Genomic DNA, 23715 nt, shown 5'->3' with positions numbered 1-23715 from the left:
TGTGTTAGCATATTTTCAAAAACTTTTTCAAGGGTGTTAGTACTTGACTAGATCCTAAATGCATATGCAATAAATTAGAGCATCTAGTGGCACTTTGATAACCGCATTTCGATACGAGTTTCACTCCTCTTAATAGTACGGCTATCTATCCTAAATGTGATCACACTCACTAAGTGTCTTGATCACTAAAACAAAATGGCTCCTACATTTTATACCTTTGCCTTGAGCCTTTTGTTTTTTTCTCTTTCTTCTTTTCCAAGTTCAAGTATTTTATCATCACCAATGTCATGATCTTCATCATAGCTTCATCACTTAGAGTAGTGCTACCTATCTCATGATCATCTTGATAAACTAGGTTAGCACTAAGGGTTTCATCAATTAACCAAAACCAAACTAGAGCTTTCACCGTGGCGACGCGCGGGCCTAGTGGGAGCCAGTTGGGTTGACTCCCCCCCAGACGAAGTGAGGGGCATGGGTCATGGCCTGGGAGCGATCCTCGCCCAGCGGGCCCATGTCCGGTGGGTCAGGGCTTCAGAGCCCTACCGCTCATGTCCTGGTATGCACTGTTTGATTTCATAGTTCGAGTTTTTGGGAGTGTGACTGACCTGTTCTTTTTTACAGCGGCCAGATGTTGATGGGATTGAGCGTCGCCCCAACTTCCATACAGGAGGAGTGGAGGCCCACCTTGCACCACACCATGATGAGTGGTGGGGAGAGCAGGGTGGTGGCGGTGGGTCCTTCTCTTCTGGGGGGCGACGCCCCTCGGGTCGGTCGCCAGTACGGTGGCATCGGCGGCGATCCCGGTGGTGACGGCAGAGGTCGCGTCGGAGGTGATCCTTGTGGCCCCTCCGGCACTGGCTGTGGCAGAAGAGGGGAGGGAGACCGGGCTCCCTACATCGCCTGGTGGAGGGCCGCACGGCTCACCCTTCCGGTCAGAGCCGGAGGTGTTGGGGGAGATGCGGCCAGGCGAGAGGCAGAAGGTCCACCAGCGGGCTGTGAGATCGAGATAGTGGAGGTCTCCTCCGACGGCGAGGCAGGTGCTAGGGTGGAGCCACCGGTGCCATCGTAGGAGATGGCGGTGGTCCGATCGTCAGCTGGGCCTTCCAGCAGGCTGGGGACTACCGACCTGGTGTGGCCCTACCCCGAGGACCTGAGGAAGGTTTAGTTCATCCTTCGGGATGAGCAGGAGTGTGAAAGGTCCTAATATAGCTAGAGGGGGTGAATAGCCTATTTAAAAATCTACAAATCAACTAGAGCAATTTGATTAGTCTGACAAATAGCGAAATGCAAACTTGCTCTAGCTCTACAAGGGTTGCAAGCCACCTATCCAACAATTCTAGTTGCAATGATTACTAGGCACACAACTTGTAATGTTACTACTCACTAAGAGCTCTCAATCTTGCTACTCTAAAGAGCTCCACTAGATGAACTTAAAATAACAATGCAAGCTCTCAATTTTAATTACACTAAAGAGCTTGCTACAACTAGTCTGCAAGAATATAAATGAGTGAGTAGAGTGATTATACCGCCATATAGAGGAGTGAACCAGTCACAAGATGAATACTAAATCAATCACCGGGATAATACCAAAGGGTAAGAGACAACCAATTTTTCTCCTGACGTGCTTGCCGGCATGCTAGTCCCCGTTGTGTCGACCAACACTTGGTGGTTCGGCGGCTAAGAGGTGTTGCACGAACCTCGTCCACATAATTGGACACCGCAAGAACCTACCCATAAGTAAGGTAACTCAATGACACGAGCAATCCACTAGAGTTACCTTTCGGCTCTCTACTGGGAAGGGCACAAGACCCCTCACAATCACCATGATTGGAGCCGGCCGGAGACAATCACTAGCCTCCGCTCAACGATCCTCGCTGCTCCAAGCCGTCTAGGTGGCGGCAACCACCAAGAGTAACAAGTGAATCCCACAGCGAAACACGAATGCCAAGTGCCACTAGATGCAATCACTCAAGCAATGCGCTTGGATTCTCTCCCAATCTCACAATGATGATGAAACAATGATGGAGATGAGTGGGAGGGCTTTGGCTAAGCTCATAAGGTTGCTATGGCAATGCAAAATGTCCAAGAGAGTGATCTTGAGTCGGACATGGGGCTTAAATAGAAGCCCTTACGAAATAGAGCCGTTGTACCCCTTCACTGGGCACAACACGGGCTGACCGGACGCGCCGGTTATATCGACCGGACACTAGACCTCAGTGTCCGGTCAACGGATGCTCACCACGTGTCACCTCCGTTCAACCTCAGTCACTTGATCTCAACGGTCAAGTGATGACTGGACGTAGCTGCTCAAACTGACCAGACGCAGCAACCCCAGCGTTGGGTTGTTTCTAGTAAGGTACCAATCGCGACCAGACGCGTTCGGTCGGTCACTATCGGACGCAACGTCCGGTCCTTCTCTAACTTTTCTATGTCACCTACGTCATCGTACGTCAGCCTGACCGGACGCACCCTGTAAGCGTTCGGTCGAAGACCGACGCCTGCACGCTCTCTGCAGCCACTGACCGGACGCAGGACCCCAGCGTTCGGTCACCACATGACCAGCGTCTGGTCCACTCCATGAACCCCTGTCTTTTCTGTATAAGGCACCGGTGGCACCGTTGGACTGTCCGCACTCTACGGGCGGACACTCCGTCGGTGAAATTTCTAACCCTTACTCAAATGTGCCAACCACCAAGTGTATCACCTTGTGCAGATGTGTTAGCATGTTTTCACAAATACTTTCAAGGGTGTTAGTACTCCACTAGATCCTAAATGGCACTTTGATAACCGCATTTAAATATGAGTTTTGCCCCTTTGACATTGTATTGAATATCATCTCCTTCCTAAGGGTTTCTTTCTCATGGTCATACAATGATTTCCTACACATCTAGAGACCGGTGTCACAAGCTGCCATATCCGTCATGCTGACAACTCTATAGTTTAGAACGCCCCTGAAAGGTACGTACATCGACCTTAGTTGCTCAAGCTCAGTCGTTGTGTAAGATGGTGGTGGAACATACTGCTGTGCTTCACTAATTCTGCCCCATGAATCATAGGGGGTATCATCTGTTGGCAAATCTGTGACTAGTCTACCCTGAGCCTGGATAGCAAGCAAAACCTCAGTTGATACTGGTAATAGCATACCATGAACAGGTACTGGCATCGCATCAACCGGTGTGGGCATAGCATGTCTATCTCCCTGGTCACCATCTGAATCGTCCGAATCACTGCTAACTACATCATCGATCCTGTCCTCCTCCTCCTGCTCCTCCTCTTCCAGTTCAAACTCGTTCACATCAAAATCATTGCTTATACAGCCTACTTGACTTGAATGAAACTGCTCCTGCGTCAACTGACCGTCCAAATCCATGTTACCCTGAGCCGCTTCCCCTTCGCGCCCTAATTCTTGCTCATTGCCTCTAACACCGTCAATGGACGGCCCGTCCTGGACACCCTACATCCTATACCCATTCTCCACCACCACCTCAGCCATGGGCACATTAGAACCTTGGAGCACCTTAGTGCAGCGGGACCAGTGAGCGAGGTCGCGCAAGGGCATGAGGACACAGTGTGCCCTAGTCTTTCCAGTATCAAACCTCCCCTTCAGTGTGAAATCACCGTCAAACTTTGTATTCATACGGACACAAAGGTCATTAAAGCTAGGAGGTTCATCAAACCATTCCAATTCTTCTTCCATATCCTCAAACATACCATCTTCTCTCCTAACACTTCCTCCGTACAAAACTCTAACACAACAATCCATCTACAAAAACATTTCAAGAAACTTCATCAATTCATTGAAATCGTCGTACGTAATGTCTATAGTAATATTAATACATATTCTAACTATAACTATACTAACTAATCTAATATTAACATCTATACAAAGCTAACTACAACAACTAATGTATAACTAGACTCACTAATTGTACTAACTAAACGAACTAACTTTACTATCTATACTAACTTACTATATGCCTATACTAACTAAACTAACTAACTTTACTAATTATACTAACTATACTTTACTAATTATACTAACTTTATTTATTTTATTAACTTACTATACTAACCATGTCGATTCAATCAACAAATATACTAGGGGAGTACCTCGCGGCGGTGGCGCGCTAGACCGGGCCGGGAGGTGCGGGCGCTGGCCTCGACGGCAGTCGTGGGCCCTGCAATGAGGGCGGCGGCGCGGTGGGCGTCCGTGGCGCGGCGGGCAGCAGGCGTTTGTGGCCGGAGGGCACGGCGGGCGACCGGAGGGGGTGGCGCGCCGGTGTGCGGGCGCGGCGGGCGCAGCGGACGGGCGACGGCCATGGCGCACCGGCGTTCGTGGCGCGGCCTGTGCGGCGGGCGCGTGCGGGCGCGGCAGGAGTGGCGCGCCCGGCGTGGGCGTACGGTGCGGCCACGGCCGGCGGCAGGCGTGGCGGGCAGGCGAGGCGGCGGCCACGCGCGGCGGGCAGGCGCGGCAGACAGGCGGGACTGGGACGCGGCCCTATTAGCCGGCTCTGCCGCGCCACCGATCAGGGCGCGTCACTACCGTGCCAAGATCGGTGGCGCGGCAGACCCTGTCACGTAACCGGTTAGCGCCCCGGTCCTTGCCACGTCACCCCTCTCGTCGCGCCATCGTGCACTGGTGCGGCACAGGCGTTTCGCCGCGCCGGGGAAATAGGCGCAGCAAAAAATGTTAGTTTTGATTTTTTTTTTAAATAAAAACAGTGTTAGATTTAAAATTTGTTTAAAAAAGTGTAAAAAAAAACTCGTCAGTCACTATGCCTCGCACCAGCGAATCTCACATGATCCTTTCCTGCATGTTGAACGAAACGAACCATACCAAATGGAGCTAATCGTCAAGCCAAACATGCTGTAATGTTTGGCTGTACATTGCAAATATATAGTACTATCTGCTATATGGATTTGAAATATTCTATAGCACATAAACACTGCATGCATCTGCAGCTGGACCGACGCCGTCACATACTCACATACTGCACTGCGCATAGTATGCGCTAGCAATCTAGGCCGTGCAATATGCAAAAAGAAGGTTCTCCGTCATATTAAATTTACGGTACATGCATAGAGTACTAAATGTAGACGAAATTAAAAACTAATTGTACAGTTTGCTTTAACTTTACGAAACGAATCTTTTGAGTCTAATTAGTCAATGTTTGGATAATAATTCACAAATACAAACGAAATGCTACAGTGAAAAATCGTGCACCTGCAAAGGTGCAAACTTTGCTGAACTAAACGCGCCCTAGCATGTATACTACTCTATATCATCAAAACCTTTCTTTCCCAAACAATTGTTGTACTGTCAAAATCTCATCGCCTACTAAGCACTAACGATGAAAGAAGTATGTACAAAATGCAAATGAACCAAAGGCAGCACCAAAAAGTCTGCTAGTCGTCCAAACCAGAAGATCAGTGCCTTCCAGCATGCACACGGAACCATATACCCATATCACACTATAACTACAAGTCTATACACGGAGGTAACTCATCCGTCGTGGTGGCTCCCAGCCTCGAAGGCCCAGGCAAGAACATCGTCCCAGACACGCCCTGCCGCCTCGGCTTCCGGGCCGTCATCCGCTCGAGGAACGCGCGCGGCCGCCGCCGCCGCCGCCGCGGCTTCCTTGGCCTGGGCCTCCTCCGATGCTGCCGCCACCGCCGCGCCGTGGCATCCATTGACGACGACGACCGGTGTAGCCTGCACCGGAACGAGCCCGGGTGCCTCGTCGGCGCGCACTGGCAGTACCTGGCCGCCGCCTGCGCATGACCGGCGGCGGTCTTGGAGCACGGAGAAGGAGAGGAGCTCATGGCCGCAGTGAGTAGGATCGGATCCGGTGCGAGGCTGCGCGCCGCGCTTGATCAGGTGGTGATGTCGACCGGCCGGGTATTATATTGCTGTGCCCGCCGCCTCCTGATTCCCAGATTCCCAAATTCCCAATTGCCGTAATGCGTGCTGCTCGTGTGTGTGCGCTCGCGCAGAGGAGGCTTCCGTCCTGTGGCTGCTGAATGCCAACTGACTCCTTGTTTCGTGGCTCAAAAGGATAAAACTGCAAACGGAGATCCTACAAAAAAAGGAGGTGTGTGTTTATCTAAAAGAAAGGGTGTTAAAATAAGCAACCACAAAGATATATATCAAGAGCTCAGTGCAAGGACAAAAATGTTAAAAGAGGCTTTTCTTGTATATTAGTATAAAGCAAGCATTACATACATGTCATACTACACTTGTGAGAAGAGTGAGTATAATCCATTCTTTACCAGAGAGTAGAGAGTATTTAGGGACTATTTGGATCCTCTTCTCTAAACTTTATAGCTTTAAAAACTGTAGAGCATTTTAGCTTAGTTTTGAGCTTAAAACTCTAATGTGAGGTGGGCAAAAGTTTAGAGCAAACTTTAGACCACCTATTTGAAGACTTTAGCTCTAAAGTTTAGATGGTGGATCCAAATAGGCTCTTAATCGCGTAGCATCCCAGACTGTTAGTAAACATATATAGATCATGGTGTTTGTTTGAAAGAAAGCTGACAAGTAGCTACCTGCAGGTCATGTAAATACAATGGAATAAAATAAAAAAGAAGGATATGTCTATATGTCCACCCGAGTGATGCATCACTCGATTTTTTTCTCCTCCCGATGGATCCATTCATCTTCCTTCTCGCCCCCGCCGCCGCCTATGGCCCCACCGTGAATGCGTTATGGTTTCGTCGGCAAAACCCTAGCGCGGTCGTGCGGCGTCCTTCTCTCTCCCCCTCCTTCCGCGGTGAGCTACGGCAATGGGTGCCCCCACCCCCACCTGGCCCGGCCGCCTCCACCGCCGCCAGGTCCCGAAACACCGCCCTCCCGCCATCCCCACCGCTTGGCCGGCTTGCCTCCCATGAGCTCCTTCTAAGGCCCGCCGGACTTGGAGAAGAAGAGGGGAAGAGGCTGGATTTGGAGAAGAGAAAATTTGAGTGATGGATTGCTCCAAATCACTCGAGTGAGCTATCGCTTTATCAAAAAAGAAAGCATAACAACATCATAAAACAATAGTGTCAATGGTGATGACCAACATAATAGCCGTCACCTTAACCATCCATAAAAAACATCCGAACATTTGTCACATAGACATGACAACTACCACACGACCATAACAGAACCGTTGTCTCACCTGCAGCCCACAGGCCCCCTCTTGCTCGGCTACCACCGAAATTAGGGGTGTTTGGTTCTTTAGTCGCTCCTAAAATTTATGTCACATCGAATGTTTAGATACTAATAAGGAGCATTAAATATAGATTAATTATAAAACCAAATACATAGATGGAGGCTAATTTGTGAGATGAATTTTTAAGCCTAATTAATCCATCATTAGCACATGTTTACTGTAGCATCACGTTGTCAAATCATGGACTAATTAGGCTTAAAAGATTCGTCTCACAAATTAGTCGCGAGTTGTGTAATTAGTTTCGTAATTAATCTATATTTAATACTCCATACATGTGTCCAAATATTCGATGTAACAGGAATTTTAGGAGGTCATGCAGAAACCAAACAGGCCCTTAAACTAAGGATGGCAACGTGGATGTACCCGTCGGGTATCGCCGTAACGTTCTCTTCCCTGCTACGGAGAATTCATCCCGTCCCCGTCCCCGTTAACTGTCTCGGGTATAGATTCTTGTCCATCCCCGTACCCGTCGGACATCGGTCGGGTAACAGATAACCGACGGGTACTACATACCCGATAAACAAGGACACTTGGGGTCGCAGCTTTGCAATCGGAGACGTTTCTTCTTCACCCGGGTATAAGTGTCGGAGTCTCGGAGATGCCGAGGAGAAGGAGCGAGGTTGTGAGAAGGACGAGCAAAGGTGGCAGAGAGAACGAACTGAGGAAACGAGGGGCACGAGCGCTCGTGAGGCAGGCGTGCTTGTGCTGCTGGCGGAGATGGTGAGGAAAAATTGAACTAGGGTTCCTACAACACACAAACTATATATATGATTGTTCAGACATGGGCCAAAATACCTATGTTGAGCTTCTTTGGGCCTAATACTCGTATGACAGCTCAAATAGTCGGGTTCCCCAACGGGTAATGGGGACGGGTAAATAGGGAACGCTCCCTTACCCGCTATACCCGTCGGGGATGGATTCTTGCCTATTTAGATGCCCGCGGGTAAAGATATGATCCCATTCCCATTCTCTAATGGATCAAATATCCATCGGGTATCATGTATCGGCGCCCGTTGCCATCTTTACCTTAAACCCATCAGCCCACAGGCCACCTCTAGCTCTAGCTCGGCTACCACCGAAGCCCATGAGTTAGAGTCAACACATGTATATGGCTGCAGTAGTCACCCCTTTCATGCTTCCACCACCATGATCGTCATTATCAAGCTATCATAGCCTATTGTCATCCTTACCACTTTGTTATCTTGCCATACATCTAAAGGTATTTTTTTAACATTTGTAGGAGAGTTTTCTATTATATTGAAAGGAAATTCCTTTAAAAAATTACGCTATATACAGCCTCTGGTCAAGTTCATTTATGTTTCAGATAAGAGAGGTAACCTGTTTTCTCATTGTTTTTGTTGTCTGAAGATCGAGTCTACTTGACTGGAAGTATCATGTATGTTAGTAGTACAGTAGTTCATAGTATAGTGTATTTACACTAGTACACAAATGGGTTATAGTCCTGGTTGGGAAAAGGGACGACTGAGAATTCAGGAGGGTATGGTCCTTTAGTCCCGGTGGTCTCAACCGTGACTAAAAGGTCTGTGCGAGGCTAAAAAAAAATAATCTACGATTCGTGGGACTCGAGCTTAAGACCTCATGTATTGCCTCGTGTGTAACTAACCACCCCACCTATTATGACTTTAGATGAGATGCTTTCTTTTTAAACTAACCTCTAGAGGTCCTTTGATCCGGGTTAGTGTTGAATCTACATAAGTCCGGGTTAGTGTTACCAATATAGACTAATGCCTCAAGGCTCATTAGTTTGGGTTGGTAACATGAACTGGGACTAATGTAGACCCTTTATCCCTTTAGATCCTCCGACTGGCATGAAACTTGATCTGGACTAATGCTTACATTAGTCCCGGATCCAATTTTAATCGGGACTAATGTACTGAATCGAAGGTCTGTTTTCTACTTAATGTTAACCGCCATATTTTCCGAAATTTAGCACATGCGAACACCAATGTCGGCTCCTTAATTAAATACCACGACAGTAGAATGTACAGGTATAATACGCCCCAATGTCGGACGGTGCACGGCCTAATTAAGCTAGCAGCTGATACTGTAATTCAGCCTAAATTCACATGTACGGCCTCGCCGGGCTCTTGAGGAACGCCCTCTCCTCCACAGGAAACTTGTAGGGCGACGAGGCCAGCAGCAGGATCTCCTTTGCCTCGCTCCTCCGCCGCCGCTCCCGCAAGTGCACTATCCAGAGCAGCACCGCCAGCAGCACGGCGACGGCAGCGGCGAGCAGGCCCCGGAACACCTGACCGCTGTACCGGCTGAGGCCCGGGCAGTGGTCGTCGCCGATGGTCCGGAACGTCTCCCTCACGAACGTGCAGTCCGCCAGCGCCACCAGGGCGGGGCCGTAGTGGTACAGCCCGTAGCTGACGTCGGCCGCGCCGGCGAGCTGCGCGTACATGGACGGCGTGACGCGCCCCGGAGTCGTGCACACGTCGGCCCCCGACGCGGCGTCCGCGTAGACGCCGCGGCACACGTAGCGTCCGCCACGCCTGGCGCGCGGCGGCGGCGTCGAGGGGCAGCTCGCCCGGCGCGCAGGCGCGGTCGCGGAGGTCGGCCGTGTAGGGGTTGCAGAGGAGCGGCACCGGCGGGCCCGACTGGTTGTAGTTGAGCGGCGGCGGCACCTGCAGGCGAGAAGTCGCGGTTGGAGACGTTTGTGAGCGCGGCGTTGAGCACGGCCACCAGCTGGTAGTTCACCTCCTTGCCCCGGTCCAGCGCCTCGTTCGCCGCGGCCGTGTCGACGCACGGCAGGATGTCGTCCAGCGCCGTGCGCGCCTGCGGGTGCTGCACCCACTCGCCCATCGCCACGCACGTGTCACCCACCACGCTGCACGCATGTATGGCACACATTGTAGTGTGAGCGTGTGGCTACCAGACGGGAGTACTCGTGACAGTACTGACTTGGAAGCAACAACAAAGGCACTTACTTGTGCAGGAGGAGAAAAGTACCACACAGTACAAACGTCCCTGCAACCAGGATCCACCCCAGGAACACCAACCTGCACGCAAGTACATGAACTAACTGTCATCAGATTTTGAAGCTGCATCTTCATCAAATGAATGTGTTTGATGCTTACACGTAGACAATCGACTCCAATCCACACAGCGAGAACACTGCATCACAGCAAAAATGCAGAGCCAATGTAAGCAAAACGAGAGAGATATCAGAAACGGTGATATCAATTTCTCCAAAATTGGCCGTGAAATTCATGCTTACATACAGACATGAACTCAATTATGAAGAGACGCATAAACAGTGGTAGTAGGAAGTAATGGTGCTCACCGAGGCCAAGAAAAGCAAGGATTAGCATCGCCGCCGAAACAACTATCAGAATCTTCCTTCTGCATTGCATTATATTGGAGCAGTAACAAAATGATCAGGAGTGGAGTAGTGCACGGTGAGGAACCAAAACGAACAAGGTGCTTCGGTGATCGGTGGCGTACACGGTCTCCAGGGCGGCGCGGATCTTGGCGGCGTTGCTGGCCGTGCGGGCGGCGAGCTCGTCGGAGGCCGCGCCCACCTTGCGCACGACGTCGTCGATCCTCCCCTTGACGTCGTCGGGCAGCGTGATGGGCCCCACGCCGGCGGCCTTGGCGGTCTCCAGGAAGCCCGTGAAGCCCCGCAGGGTGGCCACCGTGTCCCCCGACTGCCGCACCACGTAGTCCACCGTCGCCGCCGTGCTGCCGTGGAACCGGCCCTGCCCGTCGTACAGCACGGCGCACCCGAAGCTGCGACGACGATAGAGGATACACGCACCGGCCGGTTAATTACTGATCGACGCGGCGAGGTATGAATCGGATGGCGACGTGATCGGAGAATTAAAGTTATTACGCTGCCGCGGCCGTGACGACGAGGAGGAGCACGAGCGAGACGAACAGGCACGCGCGCGAGTAGGAGTCCCCGCCGCCGGACGGGCAGCAGCAGAAGCAACAGCCGGCGATGAACAGGCCAATGCCGAACACGACGAACCAGACTCCCGCTGCCGCGAAGACGGGCGCCGCGGTGAAGCCAACGGACTGAGGATCGATGATCGCGTCGCCGGAACCAACAGCAAAATCGAGGATCAAGACAACGGATAACCAAGAACCGATCGAGGGTCGAGGCAAGAACACGATTAGACGACCGATCAAGATGGGATCTGGAAGGAGAAGAAAGAACTCACGGCCCAGTAGTGCTCGTCGCTGATGTTCCATCCGCCGGTGTAGTACCTCAGCCCGTCGAGCGGGTCCTTCCGCTGCGTCTGCTCCGCCGCGAGCAGGAACGACGACGAGTTCGCCCCGGGCCCGGGCGCCGCCGCCGCCGCCACTGAAGAAGACGATCCCAACATCTCAACCAAAGTTATACACGCATGCATTCCGAATTCTCGGTCGATGCATCAAAACACACGGCAACATCGATGGAAGGAAGAGGGGGGGGGGGGGGGGGGGGGGGAAAAGGGCATAACTTTCAAGAACCTCACCTGACGCATCGGCCGCGAACAAGGACGCGGAGACGAGGAAGATCACGACGAGGAGAGTCGCGCGGCGCGCCGCCACGACTACTGCCATGGCCATGGGAGGATGTATGTTTTCGCTCGAGTCCGTTCGCTGTCGCAAGCGAGTCAACACGGCGTCAGTCGTCGGGGTTCAAAGACGGCGGGACTGGGGAGGATCGGAGGAGAACGCGGAGCCGTGGGCCACGAAAGGGGAAGGGAAAGGGAAACCCTGATGAGTGATGAGTACTTGAAAATTTGGTTGGTGGGTGGAATGTTTGCTTAATTGCTTGCAGATTTGGGAACAAGGGCCTGCAGGAGATGGATGGAGAAGACGAGATAAGCTTGCGTTACTACTCGCCAAGAAACGGCGACCATGCATGACTCATGAACAAAGCTTGTTTTTTTTAAAAAAAAAAATGGATTTTGTGAAATGCAGTCCATGAAGTCAGATGCGAATTTAGGCTCTGATCTTTTGAGCTTATAAGCCAAAATCAATCAGCTAAAAAAATGTTTTTCTCTCACAACAAATCAGCTATAGTCTAAGCCAAAAATAAGTCCTGCCGAACAGAGCCAGAGTCCTGCCGAACAGAGCCAGGTTTCGGTGGAATAATTGAATCACAAACGAGTTGAGTGGTTCGTGGAGCATGTTTTTGGTGGAATAATTGTTGCGCGCTCCGGGATTCATGACGCGGTTCGCGGCGGCCGGCGGGGTTTTCCAGTGCATGCACATTCTGGGGTTGACGTTTGCGTCCAAGGATCGTGTGCTGTGCCATGTGAAGGATTACCAGGACGTGCTTATTAATACCAACTTTTTTTTGCAAAAAAAAAGTGTTTTGTTTTTTCTGCTTTATGGTAGTGCTAGTATAATATACTATTTTCACAGTGATCTAAATATAATCTTGATTCTATATTAGAAAAAAAGGAAGATTTGGATCTAATTTTTATATTGATTTCTATCTTTGCATACTGAGAATCTTAAAATGGCAATGTTAGGATAGCTATTGTATCCCGATCTTATTATCATTTTTCATTTTTCTATCTAGTTTTCACTTTTCTTAAGCGTTTAAAACGGGTCAAGTTTGGAGGTCTCCAAATTAAAGTTGGCTTGCTAGCTCCTGTACGTCCGGATGCCCGCGTCAGCAGCCGTTTCCTGCGCCCACGTGGGGCTCGCGCCGCCCCCGAACATCACCAGTATCGAGAAAGAGGAGGAGGGGGTGCGCGCGAATGCCCAGCCGGCGCCAGGGGGAGGAGGTGACACTGAGTGAGGCAACAGAAAGCTAGGAGGGAGATGCAACACCCGGATCTACTTTTGAAACATCCAGATGCAACAATTACAACATACGTCTAAAGGACAGATGAAACACTTGCAAAAACACTTAAAACACTTGTAAAACATACACTACATCCAAATAAAACTACTTGCAACATATACGTGAAACATAGCAACATCCGAATAAACACACTGGTAACATACGTATGGAAAAACACGAAATATTGGGAACAGAAGCTTGCAACATAGTGTACAACTATTGCAACATGTGCAACTCTACTTTGCAGCATCCGTATGAAACACTTGAAACACACCTCTAAAACATCTGAAACACTTGAAACATACACTTGCAACAAGCGCTTTCAGCGCCATATTTCCTTCTTGTTTCGAAATGGAGGCCCATCGGCGCGTGGAGTTTATCGATGCAGAGCTCGCCACTCCAGTGGAGAAAGCTGCGGCAGGTCCGATGGAGAAGGCCGTGGCGGGTCCACGCACTCTAGAAGGCCCCGACGAATTACCAGCTCCATGCGATAGCCACCCTCGCCTCCCTCCCTTGTGGCGGTGTGGGTCTCCGTCACCATGCTCGTCTCCCACGTGTCGCTCACATGTGGGCCTCCGGAGCAACCGTTTCCTCCCGCACACACGGGACTCAGAGCTGTCGTCACCTTGCTTGCGCGCCAGCAGCCGGTAGCCGGACGCGAGAAGCGCAGTGGTCATCGGAGATGCAGGCCGCAAGAGCGCAGAATGGCCGCCAAGCCAACAGCCGGACACTGGAAGCGCAGTGGTTGCCTGAGGGCAACCGCTAGATCCCTGCCGTCGTGGCGCTAGGGAATGGAGATGCGCTACCGTGCGCGAGATGGATGTCGTTGCCTCTACAGCTGCGTCACTGACCCCACGCCACTGCCACCGAATCTTCGATTCGCCATAGCAGCAGCTCCCGTGAATCTCGCCCACCTTCTAGCTCGATGAATAATGGATGAAGCTAGCTCGCTCGAATGGATAAGGCTACATCAGCCACCGCTTCAGCCTGGTTTTTTTTGAGTGGCGGTCGTTGGACTGGCTGAAAGCTCTAGTTTGATTTTGGTTAATTGATGAAACCCTAAGTGCTAACCTAGTTTATCAAAGTGATTATGAGATAGGTAGCACTATTCCAAGTGGTGAAGCAAATGAAGATCATGACATGATAATGGTGATTCCATGGTGATGATCAAGTGCTTGGACTTGGAAAAGGAGAAAGGAAAACAAAAGGCTCAAGACAAAGGTATAAGTGGTAGGAACCTTTTTATTTTGGTGATCAAAACACTTAGCGAGTATGATCACATTTAGGTTCGATAGCCGTACTATTAAGAGGGGTGAAACTCGTATCGAAATATGGTTATCAAAGTGCTACTAGATGCTCTAACTCATTGCATATGCATTTAGGATCTAGTGGAGTGCTAACACCCTTAAAAATGTTTGTAAAAATATGCTAACATACATGCTCAAAGGTGATACACATTGTGTTTAGCACTTGGGAGCAAGGGTTCGAAACTCTACCGGCGCCCTGTACAGAAAAGACAGGGTTTCACAGAGTGCACCAGACTCTGGTCATGCAGTGACCGGACGCTAGGGTCCTATGTCCGGTCAGTAGCAGCATTGAGCGTGCAGTCTCAGTCTTTTGACCAGAAGCTGGCAAGAAGTGTGACCGGACGCTCAGGGCCTGCGTCCGGTCAGTGCTGACGTACGCTGACGTGGCGGCGCACTGTCACACCCAATTTTAAGGATAAAATTGAATACACAAAACTCGTGTGTGTCCAGGAATCCATCACACACACAAGCTGACAAATTACATAAAGTATTATCACGGTGTCCATACATCAGATCCATAATACAACTTAGTCTTACATCACACAGCGGAAAATAAAAAGATAATAAAACTCTCGTAGGCTTCATCACAGGGAAGGTCAACTGGTTGACCACAAGCCTAAAAATCCTCCGGGAATTCCTCATACCCGTTGTCATCTGTTACCCATCCAGGATTTTTATCCAAATAAAGAAAATAAACAAGCGTAAGTACATCCCGTACTTAACAAGTTAATATGGGGTTATGAAGCTCAAAAAGGTTGACTCTGGTTTACTGTAGTTAGCATTTTTAGTAAGTCAAACTTTTATTCTCAGGTATTATCAATTTATGCTTAAGCTCCCATTTAATCCCATAAGAATATATATCAGGGTCAAGTGTACCACGTATCATCATAGAACAACTCAAATGATCAACAACAAGTAACCAGTTATTCTATGAGTTTTCCGGGCCGCTCGTAACCATGAGCACGGCTGTTATAACAGTTTGTTACCCTCTGCAGAGGTGGTGCACATTCACCGCGAGTCGTGATCCCCATATGTCCGGGTTAATTACTCCCATGTCACTGCCAAGGTGAGCGAGCAGGGTACACTATGAAGCCATTTCATAGGTTTCTCTAACAAGTTAGGGCCGCTAGGTTTCCTTGGCAGGCAGATGTAGGAACCCCCCTTTCCTATGGCACATATCCATCGTGGCTATACTCATAGGAACAGAGGCAGCCCTATACCCAACGTGGCAAGCCCTATTTGCGTCAAAAAGGTAACCTCTAACTAGCTAGAAAAGGTCCTATTACTGAGCTAAAGTCAGAGCCATATGACTCTCCCGGTTGCACTGTCAGTCCCAGCTTTTGCCGACAGATAAGTCCTTATGGAGGGCTGGGAGCAACATGATCAAAGGTCATTTGCACCTTCGCCCTATGGAATGGTTGTTATAAATCATGTTGAACTCTTAGTTCCATAGAATCATTCATCATCATGTAGATCAAGTTCAGTTAGAGCACTAGCAATCTACCCATATGCATTTACCCCATAGGAGTCAAGGGAACAAGGCATCAAATGTCTAGAATGTCCTTAGGGTTATCAAAATTAGACACATGCACATGAGTAATTGATTAAAGTGTAATAGGACATCAAGGTAGGCCCATGCTATACTTGCCTTGGTTCATAAACTCTTGCTGGTCCTGCTAGTCGTCGAATAATTCTTGGTCTCCAACGTTCTCCTCACCGTCTGAACGTGACCAACACGGCAACATACAACATTCCAAAAGCATTCATGCAAAGCAAACATTCCTATCATTAGAACAGTACACCAACAGTATAGAAAACAAGATAAAATGTTTGTGAAAATAATCTACGTCTTGCTACGATCACGTCAACGCGAAGTTCACGAAAAACGGAGCTAGAATGCGAAAGTTATGATTTAAACGGGATTTCCTATAGCAATATATTTAATTAAATCTAACCAGGAAATTAAAATGTTCCAAACTTGACTAACAATGATTCTAGCATGTAGATTATGAAATTACGAAGCTAACGCGATTTGAACGGATCAATTCAGAGCTAAAACGACAATTTTATAAGCAAAACGGTTCAAATGGCATTTCTGTAAATACTGAAAACGTATTTTAGACTTAAGCAGTGAACTTTACGCTTTTCAAAACGAGAATGCGTAATAAGGGAAATGCGCTTTGGACTACGGGTTAGGACTTAGAAAAGTACAGGGTCTCTTTAGCAAATCTGCCACGCGAAGGGGTACCGGACGTTCTCGGCCGTTGGATCAAGGATGGGTGGCTCGGATTAGATCAGAGGAGGGAGAGCAAGGGATGGCCGGCCGGAACAGTGTCTCCGGCGGCAAGGCTCCATTGCCGGCGGCATGGAGGTCACCGAAGCGCGTGGAGCACGGCCTATGGGCCACGGTTCGAAGAACTGAGAGCACCAAGAATTAGCTGGGGTGAAGGGGAACTCGCCAGGCCAATACGGCGGCCGGAGGAGAGAGCCGAGGCGACGGCCGCCATGACCGGCGACATGGAGCTTCCCGGCGCACGCGTCACGGCCATACAAGCCACAAAATGCCAAGGGAAAAGGTCGAGGAGAGAGAGGGGAGCCAGGGAATTCTCATCGCGGGGAAAAGCGAGGACGGGGGAGGCTCGGGGACGGCGGTCCACGCGGAGGTCCCGAGCTCGGTGGATCCGGCGCTGCTGCGGCTTCCGTGCACGGCGAGCGTGAAGAAAAAGAGCGGGGCAGCAGGGAGGGGGGCGCGCGGGTGCGGGCTCCGATTTAAAGAGGCCAGGCGTGGGGGAAGGGCGCTCCCACGACGCACAATGTGGGCGGCGGTTGCAGCTACGTCAGGCGCGTTCAGGCGGTTCGAGCCACATGGGAGGAAGGGGACGGCGCCGACAGGCAGGCCCCGGGCGGTCAGCGGCTGCGGGCGCGAGGAAGGCGCGGCGGTTGCGCGCATTATGCTGGGCTGGAGCGGCTTGCGGGTCCGAGCGAGGCACGCAAGGGGGAGGCGAGCTAGGCGTGGAGGGCACAGACGCGAGCTGGGCCGCGGAGGAGCTGGGCCAACAGAAGGAAAGGCCTGCAGGCCGAAAATGAAGAAGGGAGGGGAAAATGAATTTTGCATTTTTCTTTTTCCAAATAGATTTCCAAAAGCATTTTCAAATAGGTTTTGAATTCATTTAAACTTTGAATCAAGATCAATCATCACAAAATTAGATATGCAGCAGCATGTATGCATCAAGAAGTTTCTAACCTTATATTTAATTTTAATTCCACAAAATTTACTATTTTCCTATATTTTAATGCACACATATTTGCATAAATAAATCAATTTAGCTATTTTAAAAGAGTGCAAATTTTAGGGTGTTACAATTCTACCCCCCTTAAGATGAATCTCGTCCTCGAGATTCGGGTGATTGCTTACTCAAACAGTTGGGGATAAGTCTTTCTCAGATCCTCTTCTCTTTCCCAAGTAGCCTCATCCTCTGTATATCGATTCCACTGCACCTTGCACATCTTTATAGTTCAGCTTCTTGTAACTCTTTCGGTAGTTTCCAAGATCTTTATCGGATACTCTTCATAAGTAAGATCTTCCTTGACAACAAGTTCTTCCAAAGGAATTTGCTCTTCTGGTACCCTCAAACACTTCTTCAATTGGGAAACATGGAACACGTCGTGCACACCTAACAAACTCTCAGGTAATTCCAACTGATAAGCTACTTCTCCACGTCTCTCTAGGATCTTAAAAGGTCCAATATACCTTGGTGCTAACTTTCCTTTCATATTGAATCTTCTCACACTTCTCATTGGCGACACCTTCAAATACACATAATCACCAATTTCGAAAGTCAGCTCTCTTCTGCGGGTATCAGTGTAACTGTTCTGTCGGGACTGAGCCACTCTCAAATTGTCTCTAATCATTCTCACTTGTTCTTTTGCATCTCTAAGGACATCGGGTCCAAACACTTGAGTTTCTCCAGTCTGATTCCAGAATAAAGGCATTCTACACTTACGTCCATACAACGCCTCGAAAGGTGCCATCTTGAGACTCTTCTGATAACTGTTGTTGTACGAGAACTCTGCGTATGGCAGACTCTTATCCCAACTATCACCATACTATAATGCACAAGCTCTCAACTATATCTTCCAAAATCTGGTTGATCCTTTTAGTCTGTCCATCAGTTTGTGGGTGGTAAGCAGAACTGAAATTCAACTTTGTCCCCAAAGATCTATGTACTTTATGCCAGAATTGCGATTGTAAACTGAGTGCCTCTATCCGACACAATTTTCTTGGGAACACCATGTAAGCACACTATTCTTTCCATGTACAACTCTGCTAGTCTTGCACCCGTATAGGTAGTCTTGACTGGTAAAAAGTGGGCAACCTTGGTGAGTCGATCCGACTATTACCCATATTGAATCATAGCCTCTTTGAGTGCGGGGCAATCCTACAATAAAATCCATACCAACTTCTTCCCATTTCCATTCAGGAATCTTCATTGGTTGTAGTAACCCTGCAGGTCTTTGATGCTCAGCTTTCACTCTTTGACAAGTGTCACACTAAAGCCACATATTCTGCCACATCTCTCTTCAAACCTATACCACCAATACTTCTCCTTGAGATCCAAATACATCTTGGTACTTTCGGGATGTATAGAATAAGCAGACTCATGGGCCTCTTGTAGAATTGCATCACGGATAGCCTTCACTTCAGGTACACATATCCTTTTTCTAAACCAAAGAGTGCCATTCTCATCCATTCTGAATCCTGGTGCCTTTCCAAGCACTACATTCTCTGCTATCTCCTTAAGTTTTTCATCATCCAATTGACCTTTGCGTATCTCTTGCTCCAATGTAGGCTCTATCACCAATTCCATTGCATTAGTGACAAGGCTCAAGTTGAGGATACTCCATTTCAGCACACAACTCTGCAGACATAGATGTCATCTGAAGTCCATTGGCATAGCTCTTTCTGCTAAGTGCATCCGCTACGACGTTTGACTTTCCCAGGTGATAATGCACTTCCAATTCATAGTCTTTGATCAATTCCAACCAACGACGTTGTCTCAGATTCAGATCTGATTGGGTGAAGATATACTTCAAACTCTTATGATCAGTATAGATATCACTCTTATGTCCAATTAGATAGTCTCCAGATCTTCAAAGCATGAACCACAGCTGCCAATTCCAAGTCATGAGTAGGATAATTCAACTCATGTTTCCTTAGTTGTCTAGATGCATATGCCACCACTCTTCCTTCTTGCATAAGCACACATCCAAGGCCCAAACGGGATGCATCACAATATATAGAGAAGTTCTTGCTTAAATCAGGCAGAATTAATACTGGAGCTGTAGTCAATCTCTTCTTTAGCTCATCAAAGTTTGCCTAGCATTTATCCGACCATACATACTTAGCATTCTTTTCCAACAGAGCTATCATAGGCTTGGCTAGCTTGGAAAAACCTTCAATGAACCTTCTGTAGTATCCAGCCAATCCCAAAAAGCTACGAATCTCACTTATAGTGGTTGGTGGTTTCCAATTCAATACATCTTGCACTTTGCTTGGATCCACTGCTATTCCACCATTGGAGACAACATGACCCAGAAAAGAGACTTCCTTCAACCAAAACTCACACTTGCTCCGCTTAGCGTACAACTTATGTTCTCTAAGCTTTTGCAAGACTAACCTTATATGTTCAGCATGTTCTTCTTCAGTCTTGGAGAATATTAGTATGTCATCTATGAATATCACCACAAATTTATCCAGAAATTCCATGAACACCTTGTTCATCAGATACATGAAGTATGCAGGTGCATTGGTCAATCCAAAAGACATCACGGTGTAATCATATAATCCATACCGTGTAGTGAATGCTTGTCTTGGGTATGTCCGAGTTTTGAATCTTAAGCTGATGATACCCAGAGTGGAGATCAATCTTGGAGAACACATGTGCTCCTCTCAACTGATCAAACAAATCATTAATCCTAGGCAAAGGGTATTTATTCTTGATTGTAACCTTATTAAGTGAACGGTAATCCACACACATCCGTTGACTACCATCCTTCTTATCCACAAAGATCACAGGTGCCCCCCACGGGGAAGAACTGGGGCATATGAAACCTTTTTCTTGCAACTCTTTTAGTTGTTTCTTAAGCTCTTCTAATTCATTAACTCCCATTCTATATGGACGTTTAGCTATTGGTGCAGTTCCAGGTAATAATTCAATAATGAATTCAATGTCTTGGTCAGGTGGCATACCTGGCAAGTCATCGGGGAAGACATCCGGGAACTCCTCCACGACACGATCTTGTCCATTGGCTTCACCATCTAGCTGATTCACTGTGGCTGTAGGCCGAGCTTGCACTACCACTTCTACACAGATTCTATCTCCGTTGAGTGATGTCACAACCACGGATTTCTCCTAACACCGAATCACTGCCCGGTGTTGTTTTATCCAATCCATTCCCAGAATAAGATCAATTCCCGCTGTTCTCAACACAATATGCTTCACTTTGAAGTCTACCCCCTTTAAGGAAATGCTAGTTGAGGGGCTTCAATAAGAAGCTGGCATACTACCTTCCGGGGAATTTACTAGTATGGGGTCTTTCATGGCACACAAAGGTATGCTATGCATTCTAACAAAAGCTTGGGAGATAAAAGAATGCGAAGCACCAGAATCAAAAAGTATGGTAGCAGAGATAGAGTTGACGCTGAACGTACCCCAACATGACCTCAGGTGTCTCCTAAGCTGCATTAGATGACACATAATTCACCTTCGCAGTGTGAGATGGTCGGGCGTTGAACTTCTGATTGCTGGTCTGGTTCTAAGGTGTTTGTTGGTTCTGCTTCTTAGGACACTGATGAGCATAGTGACCTACTTCTCCACAGCGATAGCAGGCGTTGGGATTGTTGGGTGCACCACTCTTCACAGGAGCATTGTTGGGCACTCCCTGGCATGTTGCAGGATTGCTGGTCTGTTGTGGGGGTCGCTGATTTCCAAACTATTGCTGATAGTGGGGGCGTTGCTGGAACTAGTTCTACTGAGGATACTGACCATGGTTTCCCTGGTGAGTTGGTCCTTGATTTCTCTGCTGGAAACCTTGCTGGGGATAAGCACATGGGCGAGTGTTGCTTCCAGAAGCTTGCCCTTGGAGCCTTCTCTTCTTAGCTTCCATCTCCTTGCGCTTATCGTCAATCACGATAGCGCGATTCACCAAAGACTGGAAGTTAGGGTAAGTATTAGATATCAGCTGGAGCTGCAGTCCATCATAGAGTCTCTTGAGGAAACGGCATTGCTTATCCTTGTCATCCGCTACATCATTTGGAGCATAGCGTGATAGTTGTGCGAACTTGTCCCGATACTCCGCCACAGTCATGGATCCTTGCTTGTGGGACCTGAATTCTTCTTGCTTCCAGTTCCACTAGTCCATCAGGAATATGGTATGACCGGAAATTATCCTTGAATTCCTGCCAAGTGATAGCAGGAGCATTGTTGGGACGTCCAAATTGGAATGATTCCCACCAATCCTGAGCAGCCCCTTGGACTTGCCCAGAAGCGTATAACACCTTCTCAAGGTCGTTGTATTGTGCTATGTTCAGTTGTTTCTCCACAGCACGCAACCAATCATCTGCCTCCATAGGATCTAAGGCATGGGTGAACACCGGTGGACGATCTTTCATAAACTCTCCACGCTTATCTCTGACCTGAATAGGTGGTGGTCCTCTTGCAGGTTCATTGTTCAAGCGCTACATCATAGCTTGCATCAGCTGCGCTTGCATTCCCAATATTTGTCCTATGGTCACAGGTGGTGGTGGTGGTGGATTTATGAGAGCATCACGTCCACGACCACGGCCTCTGCCTCTTCCTCCTCTTGCGGCCATCTGTTTTCCAACAAATGTGCAAAATTTAGAGATTTTCCAATTATAGAGAGCTTACAAAAGATAAGAAACAATGCTGAGAATTTTTCTGGACAAGATTCAAATTCAGCAGTTCAGTAAAACTATTATAACTCGAGTTTCAGAGATCCAACAGAGGTGCACCAAGATTTGTTAGAAATCTTAGGAGATCAGCTACAACTTTTATTTAGATCACTTTTACAAATTCTGACATACACATGGTCAAAAGTAGAGCTAAACTGAAACTGTTCTGGGTTCCAGACAGTGCAGGAACATCAACTTGTATCAGCTAGATCTCACAAACCTGAACAGCTACTGATGTGATTCTAGAGACATTTGAAAGATACAGAAGTCTAGTTATCTCCACAAAAATTTCAGAATTTTTGACAGCCTAAATTTCGAGATACCAGATAAAGAACACAGGCTGCTCTAGAAATCAGCACAGCAGAGATAAGATAAAGCGAAACATATGCATTAAGATTTCATTCTAAACTTAAGGTTCCAATCTAAGGAAGTTGTGGACATGCCCACAAACTTCCAGCAATCAAAACAAATACCAAATCAACCAAGTTCACAAATTAAACATCTAATCATCCAAGTTCACAAGACCAAATAAAACTAAATATGAAACACGAACTAACGACATGGTAATCTAGATCAAGGCACCTAACACCTATGGAGCGGTGTCAATCATGGTGAAGGACCGGCGCTTCTTCTTGTAGATTGAAGGCTACCCAAGTTATGCTCAAAGTTCATCCACTTGCTTCTAGAGGCGTCTCTGAGCCCTCTGAGATACATGTAGTTCTCCTTTGACTTCCTCATCCACTCCCTGCATAGCGTGGACATGCTGCACCGTTGCTTCCAGAGTTGGGTCACTCTCTGGTGGAGCCAAAACCTACCAAACACCCTCATGATCATTACGAGGAAGGAACTTGAAGCAATCCTCCCTCATGGCCTCAAAGCGACGACCATGGTAGTGGATGTAGGCGTTCTGTGCTGCATCCTCCATACCATCCAAGGCATGGGCTCTCTTGGCAGGGGCACAGTGGACAGTCTCCACCTCATGTCCATTCTTGACGTCGTTCCAAGCGGTGACCACCAGCTCTACCTTCCAGAAGGTAGCCTCCAATGGATGCTGGTACTCGGCACAGTGGTAGCTGATGGAGGCGTGCAAGTCGGGGTAGTTGTCGTCCAGCACGTGAATGAGGAGGGTGTGGTAGTAGGCTGTCTCTGGGGCTGGCTTAAAGTAGTACTTGCACTTCCAGCCAATCTCCTCATCCACCACGGGGACAGCTGGGGATGGTGCAGGTGTAGGGGAAGTAGACGTCGACTCCTCAGGTGTAGCTACGACAGGATAGACCGGCGCGACAACTGGAGTAGGAGTAGGTGCAGGCATCGGGGTAGCCATCTCCTCGTCATCGGAGATGATCACAACCTCTTTCTCCACCTATGGAGCACGTGGGGTGAACAGGGCACGATAGCCAGCAGTGCTGAGGCGAG

General features: G+C 48.5%; 1 pseudogene; it reads right to left on the bottom strand.

Moving 5' to 3' along the window:
• Nucleotides 1-9122: 9122 nt before the first annotated feature.
• On the bottom strand, nucleotides 9123-12037 carry LOC136471296 (uncharacterized; annotated as a pseudogene).
• Nucleotides 12038-23715: the final 11678 nt, after the last annotated feature.

This window comes from Miscanthus floridulus, chromosome 8 (genome assembly GCF_019320115.1).
Source record: "Miscanthus floridulus cultivar M001 chromosome 8, ASM1932011v1, whole genome shotgun sequence".
NCBI lineage: Eukaryota > Viridiplantae > Streptophyta > Magnoliopsida > Poales > Poaceae > Miscanthus > Miscanthus floridulus.
The sequence above is the reverse complement of the archived record's forward strand: the minus strand, read 5'-3'. Positions and strand labels throughout refer to the sequence as shown.